This window comes from Balaenoptera ricei, chromosome 4 (genome assembly GCF_028023285.1).
Source record: "Balaenoptera ricei isolate mBalRic1 chromosome 4, mBalRic1.hap2, whole genome shotgun sequence".
Classification (NCBI taxonomy): Eukaryota; Metazoa; Chordata; class Mammalia; order Artiodactyla; family Balaenopteridae; genus Balaenoptera; species Balaenoptera ricei.
In genome coordinates this window covers 9,277,078-9,288,132 of record NC_082642.1, presented here as the reverse complement: position 1 = coordinate 9,288,132, position 11,055 = coordinate 9,277,078, and the positions used below count along the sequence as shown (strand labels likewise).

The following is an 11,055-nucleotide window of genomic DNA, read 5'->3' as shown; positions in this document are numbered from 1 at the left end:
TTTGGTGACCAGAGAGGAATAAGATCGAGTTTTAACATGGCATTTGCTCTGGAGGACCAGAATCTAAAATGAACGTGTCCTAGGAGTCTTTACCAACATCACTCCCTCAATTCAAGTTCACTGCTCAGACCAGCCCCTTCATGGGGCCTTTCCAAAAGGTTCCAGTCTATGGGAGCCTCCTCCCTTGCACTTGTTCCCAGAGTTTGAGTCGCTGACTTTGATAAACTACCCCTTGTGTAGGGTTACTCCTGAGCATGCATCTATACTCTTGGAAATCAGCTACTATTGCATAAACTTCTTTTTTATTCCCCATAGCACCTACCACATCTATGACATGGTAAAGGATAAGACCAATCCTGGCAGGCTGCTTCAGCAGGGCCTCAGGATGGCAATGCCAAGGTGGAGGGACCACAGTTCAGAATCCGACGTGCAGAAGTGGGATGAGGAGTGAACAGGCTCTGCTAAATGAACGCGTGTCAACCAGACTCACTAGGGTCCGACTTCTACAATGAGACTGCCAAATTATTAATTTATGGTGGGCTGATAGGGGTTTGGAGCTAACTGGAGAACGCAGAGTAGACACACTTGGGATAGACAAGCAGCATCCATCCCCAGCAGTTGTTAAAGAAGCAGAAATGCAAACAGGCTGGGAGAATAAATGTCATAAGATCACGCTAAGTCTCAAGTTTACGCACTTTGGCCTGGCAAGTATCTTGGAAAAAACAAAACCAGCATAGCACCTTCCAGTAGCCATCACTCTGTCTTTATCATCATTCTTTCCCTTTATTCAAAACAATAAGGGTGTTTCTGCTTTCTACCGTAGAGAAGCCTGGAAACTGGGGGGCAAGGGACAGTAAATGCCCCCAGGGGTGACATTAATGCCCCTAGAAGGCCACCTGCCTCTAGAGATCACTTTCTAAATATGTTCTCTATGTACCCACATCCTTGTCTCAGGCTCTGCTTTTAGGGGAACCCAAACGAAAAGGGAAATGAAGGCAGGAGAAATGGCCAAATCATCCAGAAGAGATGAAAGGGAGGCTTATGTGAATAATTCACGTACCACCCAGGATTATCCTTAAGGCCCTAAGTATCAATTTGTCAGAAACTTTTGGCTGACTGTGAACAGAAGTTACTTAATTTCCAGCAACATGTGATTCAGTTGAGGAAATTAATAAAGCTATTTGTTTATTAGTCAAATAAAAAATGTTAAAGAAACTTTAGTGATGATACCATCACTGATAAAGGTGCTAAAGAGATGGAGATCATGACACAGGTTATAAAAAGCAGCCTAAACCTGTAAAGCTATGCATAATTGCCAATAACTCTTGTTATATTTACTTTTTAATAGACTTTATTTATTCTTTACTGCAATTTTAGGTGCACAGCAAAACTGAGCAGAAAGCACAGAGAGTTCCCATGTAACTCCAGCCTCCACATGTGCAAAGCCTCCCTCAGCGACATCTTCCACCACGGTGTACATTTACTACAATCAGTGAACCAACACTGACACAGCCCTGTCGCCCAGTCCTTACTTACATTAAGGTTCACTCTTGCTGTTGTACATTCCATGGGTTTTACATTTAATTTTAAACTGCAAAATGATATACAAAAATGAGATCTTCCCCCAAAATGTTATAGTATGTGCTCAAAAAACATAGATGGGTTGCCACTGAGCTAACTCAAAGTCCTCAGAATAGATGTCCAGGAACCCTAAACAACCCACCAGTTAGGTTAGCTCTTGATACATCGCAGAAATGTGTATTAAGATGGGTAAAGAATAAGCCCATTGAGAAGTGCAGAATCTCATGGTCATTCCCAGTGGCCTAATTGAACCATTGCAAATCCTCACATATTGAACCCACAGACCATTTGAGTAAGCTCTGAGAATGGAATACGAGTTGACATAAAATCAAGATAACGCCAACCAAACTGGCAGAACAGTTGTTCGCAGCTTGTAAGAAAAAAGACAGGAGATAATGACGGAGCACTCTAAAGAAATGATCTGTTACCAATGCTCCTGATGCCTCCTGTTGAGTGGAAAAACACACACACTGAGGCCTCTAAGTGGAGAAAAATTATTCACAGGAGCAAAATTCTGAATATGAGGTTATTTCAGGAATAACAGCAAATTTACTGTGCTCATATTTGCATTTTTATGTATGTACAATTGTGATATATTTTTTTATCACACATATTTTTGAGACCCGTCTAAAAGAGCCCTTTTTAAAAGTATGGAATAAAAATCCTAGGGATTAAAATTTTTTAATCTAATTGGTAGCTCTTTTTTCTTTCATAGTGACACAACTGATGGGATCTTAACTTCAATAAAATATTATAAGTACTTACAAAATCATGGAAAGGTCTGAGGGAGCAAAAGTCAGGGAAACCATCACTGGCTTTCAGAGATGAGAAGGCTTAAGAATCATGGAAAACCTCTGCTAATGATCCTTCTCAGCTGCCCCCAGTGCCAAAGCAAGTGATTCAAAAACATGCCCAGAACTCAAAGTAAACTTCATGACTGCCATTTGCCCTTTACCTGCCCACCTGCTGGCAGAGAATAATGCCTTCTCCTAATTTTCCATTTTTCGTATGTCAAGTAAATGTTTCTCATTAACAGAACCTGACCCAGAACTCTGCTGGCTAGGGGTTCTGGGAAATGTTGCTCTTAGGTACTAGGGACTGAATTGTGTTCGTCCCCCAATTCACATGTTGACAGCCTAACCCCCAATGTGATGGTATTTAGAGACAGTGCCTTTAGGATATAATTAGGTTTAAGTGAGGTCATTAGGGTGGGCCCCCCGTGATGGAATTGGTGCTCCTATAAGAAGACACCAGAGAGTTTGTTCCCTCTCTCTACCCACCGCATAAGGGCACTGTGAGAAGGCAGCAAGCCAGGCAGAGAGCTCTCACCAGAACCCAACCATGCTGGCTGGCCCCCTCATCTCAGGTTCCCAGCCTCCAGAACTGTAAGGAATAAATGTCTGTTGTTTACGCCACCCTGTCTATGGTATTTTGTTATGGTAACCCAAGCTAATACACTAGGCATCCCCCATGAAATGCAGTGCAACCATCAGCACCTTTAATATAATATAAGGGATGAGGATGATGGTGAGTTAACAGCAGACCATCTACACTGTTGCTTTGAGGATTATGATATACAGGATTATTATTCTCACTTCCTCACTCACTCCCTAATAAAGTTACACATCCACAATCTTTGCCATGTGACTTTTCAGTGTCTCCCAGTGGGGGTAGAGTATATATACCCCAGCCTACTGCAGTTGGTCTTGGCCACGTGATTTGCGTGGGATGATGGAATTTTAGCAGATGTGATGAAAGCAGAAGTTTTAAATACGGTTGTGTGATTTGGCCTGCCGACTTACATTTCTGTGGTCTGCAATAAGAAGAGCATGCCCCAGAGAGCCGCTGGCACTGGTGAAGCAGATGGGAATCCAACCCACAGCCTGGAGCCAAGGATGGCCAATCCTGGAGCCCAGCTGAGCCACAGACAACCCACAGACCTGTGAAGGAGAAAATGAATGTTTATTATTGTAAATCCCCAAGATTTTGACATTGTTATGCAGCAAAAATTAAAGAGAGGATTAAACATATAGTATCTAAAACAGTGCTTAGCACATATTGACCATAATTATTTCAGGAATCTTATAAATTATACTGAAAATAAAAATGTAAGCAATATATTCTGAGTCTTTGTTTAAAGATGACAACAGTTATGAATAGCAGACCTTCAATATGTACACAATGTTACCTTTTTGCATTTTTTCTAGATCAAATTAAATCTAGTTTGAGTACCAGGCATTAGGGTTGGCAAGAAGCATAACAGCTGTTCTTTCCAATCCCCATCCCTTTCTTACATGACAAAACCCCAGGACTTACATGGCTCCAAACAGAAGGGGAGGGTCACACTTTCAGACAACTTCTGCAGGTAACACTGATTTCAAAAAATATTTTGTACCTTTCTGGGACACCTAAGACTTCAAACTATGTAAATAATACATACTCTCTATACTGGTAGAATCTGAGGGAGTAAATGTCCCCCATTGTCTCAATTTATATTTATATTCCTACTTACTTAAATTAGAATTAGAATTAGGAGGATTTTACAGGGCTATTTGGAAGTAATAGTGGTTTTAAAAAAAGGAAGATGGTCTATCACCATTTAAATTTAATGTATCCTTAAAAAATGTAATCAGAGTAGTGTAAAAAGACAGAAGAGGAATTGTCTTAAGTGATATACAACAAGTTTGTGCATATGCAATTAAGTATACATCAGAATAAGTGTATAGAAAACCTTTCAAAGAATAGCATCATTCTTTGAAGGGCAATTTGGCAATACTTATCAAGAGCCATAAAGTTTTTACATCCATGGACCTTGTAACCTCATTCTTAAAATAAATCTAAACCAATAAATCAAAAGAAAAAGATATATTTTTAAAGATGTTATAATCATCTCTAGTAGTGAGAAGTAAAAATAACCTAAACATAAGAGAGCTTTAATAAATTTCAGTATGTAATTTTTTAGAATATTATGCAATGTATTAAGAATAAACACTAGAACCATTAAAATAAACAAAAAGAACAAACCAAAAGAAGTATACTCAAAAAAATAAGGTGAAAAAAACTTGCAGCATAAAAAAATGTGATTGTGTATGGTTAAAGATTGGAAATGGAACACAAAGAGCTTCAGTATAGTATTTTATATTCTACATTTATATTTACATGCTAAACACTCTGTAAAAATAAAACCATGAGACAAAACTATATGTTAATTTGTGCTGAAAAAAAAAATCTTAGTCCCTAAAAACAGTAGCAAAGGGTGGTGGATCCATTTCCAGATCCTACTAGGAAGGTGAACAGGCACTATTATTGGCTCTCACACCCAAGATCAACCAAAGACACCAAGAAAGATATGAGAAATCCTTGAAATAAAGACAGAAGGTTGTTCTGAATTACTATAAGAAAGAAAGAGTGGCTTCAACCTGCCCAAGAGGCAGTCCAGTATAAAGTAGAAAAGGTACTGTTGGACTTAGCAAATGAACTTATGGTTACCAGGGGGAAGGATAGGGGGATGGGATAGTTAGGGAGTTTGGGACTGACATGTACACACTGCTATATTTAAAATGGATAACCAACAAGGACCTAATGTATAGCACAGGGAACTCTGCTCAATGTTATGTGGCAGCCTAGATGGGAGGGGAGTTTGGGGGAGAAAGGATACACGTATATGTATGGCTGAGTCGCTTTGCTGTGCACCTGAAACTATCACAACATTGTTAATCTGCTATACTCCAATATAAAATAAAAAGTTGAAAAAAAAATAAAGCACTTAATGCAATGCTTGGCACATAGTCAAAACAAAACAAAACCAAAAAAAAAAAAAAAAAGGTACTGTTGGGACAAAGAATACCCCACACCTACAGCAACTCAGACTTGGTCTAAGTGATCTCAAAAAAAAAAAAGAAAATCAATGGCAGACGCCACTGTGTTATGGTGTAGAAAAACAAGGTAATGACTTCTGGAAGTTGTTATGTTTAAGGAAGATCTCCTTAAAGTTGTTATGTTTAAGGAAGATCTCTAAAGCTGAGGGGCAAGCAAAGCCCTGCTTTCTTTTTTTAGAGTGAGGAGTGACTGGACCTCACCGCCTGGACCTCTCCACACTAGGACTCGTGCATACACCCCACTTTCACCCCCTGAGCTGGTTGTAGTGACAGAGACGGGGGTCTGGCCTTCCCATATATGTACGGCTTGACAGAGTCAAACATACCTCCAGGAAAAACAAGCCCACAAACCAAGAGGATAAGATATTTGAGGAGTACAACGATCTGTATTTTAGATTCCATCAGAAGCAAAATATTTAAACTAATAATTTTAAATCACCTTGATGAAATATATTTTTAAAAAGGGAAGAATGTATCAATATGATAAAAGAAAAAATACATTAAAAAGAGTAAAGCAGATACTTTAAAGATAAGATTATAATAGTTGAAACAAAGAACAGAAAGGTAAGATACATTTTAAAAAGGACAATTTTCTGAGAAAAGAAAGAAAAGGCAAAGAAATGAGAAATATAAAAGTCAATAGGTAGAAAGAATAGAAACAGAAGTGCTAAAATCCAAATAATGTAAATCACAGAAAGAAAAGAAAATTTTAAAAGAGGAGTAAATATTTGAAGAAATAATGTAGATAAACATCCCAGATTTTTAAAAAGATAACAGGACTAAGACTGAAAAAACCTATAGAGTACCAAAGAGAAGAAAGAAAAATCTACACATTATACTAAAATTTAAGAATAAGAAAGATAAAGAGAAAATTCTAAAAGCTAACAAAAAGAAAAAGCATATCCACATCAAAGGAATAAGAAAAGCAACACTGACTGCAAAAAGACTATAGGAGTACAATTTGCAAAATATTGAAGGAAAAGAATTTAGAAATTAGAATTTTATATCCAGCCTAATATCAGTCAAATGTAAAGGCTTGATAAACATACTGTCAGGCAAATAAGGCCTCAGAAGGTTTGCCATGCGAAGATCCATGTTGAAAATAGGCTGGGGATATTCTTAAATAAGAGAACAAACAAATACAAGAGATGCTATGACACATGAATAAAAGAGACCCAATATATTGGTTGTTATCTTAAAAGTTGGTTGCTATTTTAAAGAGAGGGCAAGAAAGAACTCTACTATCAAAGTAAAAAAAGAAACATATTCATAACAACCCCTATTTAAAAGCTTAGATATTATCAGTATGTTGAACGTTGGGATCTCACAAGGGATGTGAAAACGTGCTAAACAGTATTTCTCAAAGTGTAGTCCACCAAGCTGGTCTGTGAACAATTTATCAGTTCTTGACAAGAGAAGGATTCTGTACCAGCGTGTACATCAACCACATCACCACCCACACTGCTGATATGATTTTTACATACTTTCTCAATGAAGGGAGCAGTGCTTTAATTTAAGTTCTGGCATGAGGTCCCTACCTCATTGTGGATCAGTAACAAACAACTCCCAGATCAGCATTTTGAGTTGATATAGCTGCTATCAATTTAAAGGAGGGAAGGAAATGAAATGGGGGAAAGAAATAGAAATGGGAGAAAAAAACAGAAATAATAAGTGAAGATATTTAAAACTGGTCCAAGTATATTAGCAATTAGCATAAATAAATATGAACTAAAACTTTAAAAGATAAAAGTCACAGTTTGGATTTTATAAAATCTAAAATATGCTGTTTATAAAAGATATACCTAAAGCATAAGAAAACACAAAGGTTAAAAGTAAAGGATAGAAAATGAAATATGAAGTAAATACAACTAAAAGAAAGTTGCTGTAGCTATACTAATAATAGATAAAACAAATATTAAAGTAAAATGTATTATTAGGGAGAGATAATTCAATTTACTACTTAATTCAATTCTCCAAAAAGATGAAGTAATTTTAAATACACAGTTAGTAATAAAATTGCCTTGGGCTTCCCTGGTGGCGCAGTGGTTGAGAATCTGCCTGCCAATGCAGGGGACACGGGTTCGAGCCCTGGTCTGGGAAGATCCCACATGCCGCGGAGCGACTGGGCCCGTGAGCCACAACTACTGAGCCTGCGCGTCTGGAGCCTGTGCTCCGCAACAAGAGAGGCCGCGATGGTGAGAGGCCCGCGCACCGCGATGAAGAGTGGTCCCCACTTGCCGCAACTAGAGAAAGCCCTCGCACAGAAACGAAGACTCAACACAGTCATAAATAAATAAATAAAAGAACGTGAATTTCTAAAAAAAAAATTGCCTTAAAGCATATGAAGTTAATTTTATTGGAACTGCAGGGACAGAGTAATAAATCCACCATCATAGTGAGAGATTTCAGCACACCTCTCTCAATTCTTGAGAAGTCAGATAGACAAAAAAGAATCAGCAGGGACTTCCCTGGTGGTGCAGTGGTTAAGAATCCGCCTGCCAATGCAGGGGACACAGGTTCGATCCCTGGTCCAGGAAGATCCCACATGCCACGGAGTAACTAAGCCCATGTGCTACAACTGCTGAGCCTGTGCTCTGGAGCCCGCGAGCCACAACCACTGAGCCCACATGCCACAACTACTGAAGCCTGCATGCCTAGAGCCCGTGCTCCGCAACAAGAGAAGCCACCACAGTGAAAAGCCTGCGCGCTGCAACAAAGAGTAGCCCCTGCTAGCCACAACTAGAGAAAGCCCACATGCAGCAATGAAGACCCAACACAGCCAAAAAATAAAAATTAATTTAAAAACATAAAAATTAATTTTAAAAAAATCAGCAAAGATATACAAGATCTGAAGGACAGAACTAAGAAACTTAAGTTAATGAACATACATTGAATTCTGCATCCAACAATTACAATCAAAATATTGTTCTCAAGTATATATGACTACTAATGAAATTTACCATGAATTAGGTCATAAAAAAGCCTCAATAATTTATAAAAATAAGTATGCAACTAAGTTAGACATTAATAAAACAAATATAAATTCTTGATCCCCACTTATTTGAAATTCTATTTTAAACCCTGATAAATAACTCATCAGTTACAATGAGGTCATAATGAGAATTTTAAAATATCTAGAACTGATTTAAAGGTTTTCAAACTATATATCAAAATTCATGTGACACAACAAAAGCAGTGATTTGAGGGAAATTTATAGCCTTAAACATGAATATTAAGGGAAAAAAATGAAAGCCCCAAAATTAACAAATTAATTGCCAAAATTAAGAGGTTAGAAAAATAACACGATAAAAACTAAAGAAAACACAAGATAAGGGATAAAAGAAAACATAAAATAGAGAAGACTAACAGAAAAAAATGGCTATTTGGAAAAACTAACAAAATAAAACTTTAGCAAAATTAATCAAGTAGAGAGACGACACAAATGACTTTATAAATAAAAACTGAGACAATTACTACAGAAAAAGTAGGGGCTAAAATGGTTTTAAAAGACTTCTACTTCCAAACAAGATGGTGAATCTGGGACCAGATTGACTCAACTGCCAAAAACAAACAAAAAAAAAACAATCCAAAAATATAGAACAGTAACTTTTACATATTGGTCATTAGGCAACAACAGACAGTGAGTGATGCCTGAGAAGGGAAAATTTGAGGGGAGCCCCATAATTACCCCAGCTTACTGCCTGGGGCAAGTTTTCAGGCTGCTGCTCAGTAAGGATCTGTAGTATCTCTAACACATTACTAGTAGTAACATAAATTAGTGCAGCCACTTTAAAAAATAATTTAGCATTATCTTCTATAGTTTAAGATTTACATAATCTGTAGCCTAGCAATCCACTCCTAGGTATATTTCAAGAGAAACTCTAGCACATGGAAGACACGATGCATGTAAATGACTGTTCACACCAGCTTATTCACATGAGTAAAAACCTGGGAACATCACAAATATCCATCCACAGGTGACTGGATGAATAAACCACAGTATATATACACAGCAGTCAGATCGAATAAGCTACACGGGAACGTGCTGCCTTATGGATGACTCCTAACAATGTGATATTAACATAAAAAAAATCCCTAAAGAGTAGGTTCAGCATGAGACTCTCTCCATAAAGTTAAAAATAAGTAAAATAAAATCTAAATAAGTAGAGATAAAAACAATCTATATAAAAAGAAAAGCAGCTTCCACTTCCAGGAAGATAGATGTATTTTTACCAAATCTTCCCTCTAAGTATAACTACAAACACAGGATATAATATATAAATATAAGACTAACATCATGCTGTATATTACATCCCCGTGTCATTTATTTTGTAACTAGAAGTTTGTACCTTTTGACCCCTTCACCCATTTCATCCACTCCCCCCTCCTGAATATGTCTGGTGTATTGGTGACCACTGCCAATATGGCAGCACCCAATGGCGTCCACCTGCTTATCCCGCAGAGGCTGGCATAGAATCTTCTCTTCACTGCTCAATCATATCTACTTACACAAGCAGTCAATAACGAAGAAATTTCTTTTTCTGGAGACAAAGAGATATTTCACACAGTGTAGTTTTGCAGGATGCAGTTTCTTCAGCTCATCCAGTCCCTAAGCACATAAGGAAGCTAGACTATGTGATGACAGGCATTGTACCTGACTGTGGAGACAGCAAAGAAGTTAAGCATAAAGATCAGATTCAAGGGCTTTGTCAGGCTCCTCAGCTGGCCGGGAAGAGTTTAAAGGTTGACATGACAACTGAAGAGAGAGATGCTCTTGTTCACCAGGGCAGTCATCAGTCATGATGCTTATCCCTTACCTCTAGGCTAAGGAGGTTTTCCAAAACCTGTTTGCACCTCTGTAAACAATGTGCTATGTCATGGTATTGCTGACTGTCGACCTCTCCAGGACTGGAGATATTATCAACTTTGAAGTCACACTCTATCACGATGGCTACTGCAGAGCCACCTCTGAAACGTTTTCGGTGGTCAATGTGGATGAATGTGGTGAAAAGTTAGTGGAGGTTGCCAGGAGGTGTAGAGATGAAGCAACTGAAGCGGGCAGAGCGGGATTCCCTTCTCTGTCACTGGAAACACAATCGACCACGTAACTCGTCAGACTGGTTTGCAAGTGTGTCCCCATTTTGTGGGATGCTGGGCAAGGTCGCCTTTCCTTGGCCTCTGCTGGCTGCCGGGTACCCGGTGGGTATCCAGCTGCCAGATGGGGCCCACGGAGGGGGCGGCAGCCTGGCGCAGGGCGGTGGTGCCTGCAGGGAGGGGCAGGGCCCATGGCCGGGCCACCTCTCACCCCAGTCCTTGAAGTATGCTAACGCAGAGAAGACCACGAGGAGGGGTAGGGTCGCGAAGAGGCAAGGCCCCGCGGCAGCCCCATCTCCAGTTTGGCCACACACGCCCGCCTGTGGCCAGGGATCAACAGGTCATCAGTTTCAGCCTAACACGGCCTCTCTGAGCGCAGCCCAGGGGCCAAGCACGGTGCGTCGGCAGCCAGGAAGGGATTCACGTCCTCAACGCCAATGACTCCAAACTCAAGGACGGACAAGGTTACCTGTGCCGGGCACGGCCTCCTCGGGCCCTCAGT

At 39.2% G+C, this 11,055-nt stretch overlaps 1 pseudogene; it reads left to right on the top strand.

Annotated features, from left to right (window-relative positions):
* The first annotated feature begins 9,873 nt into the window (after positions 1-9,873).
* Positions 9,874-10,776, top strand: LOC132365112 (methionine aminopeptidase 1D, mitochondrial-like; annotated as a pseudogene).
* Positions 10,777-11,055: the final 279 nt, after the last annotated feature.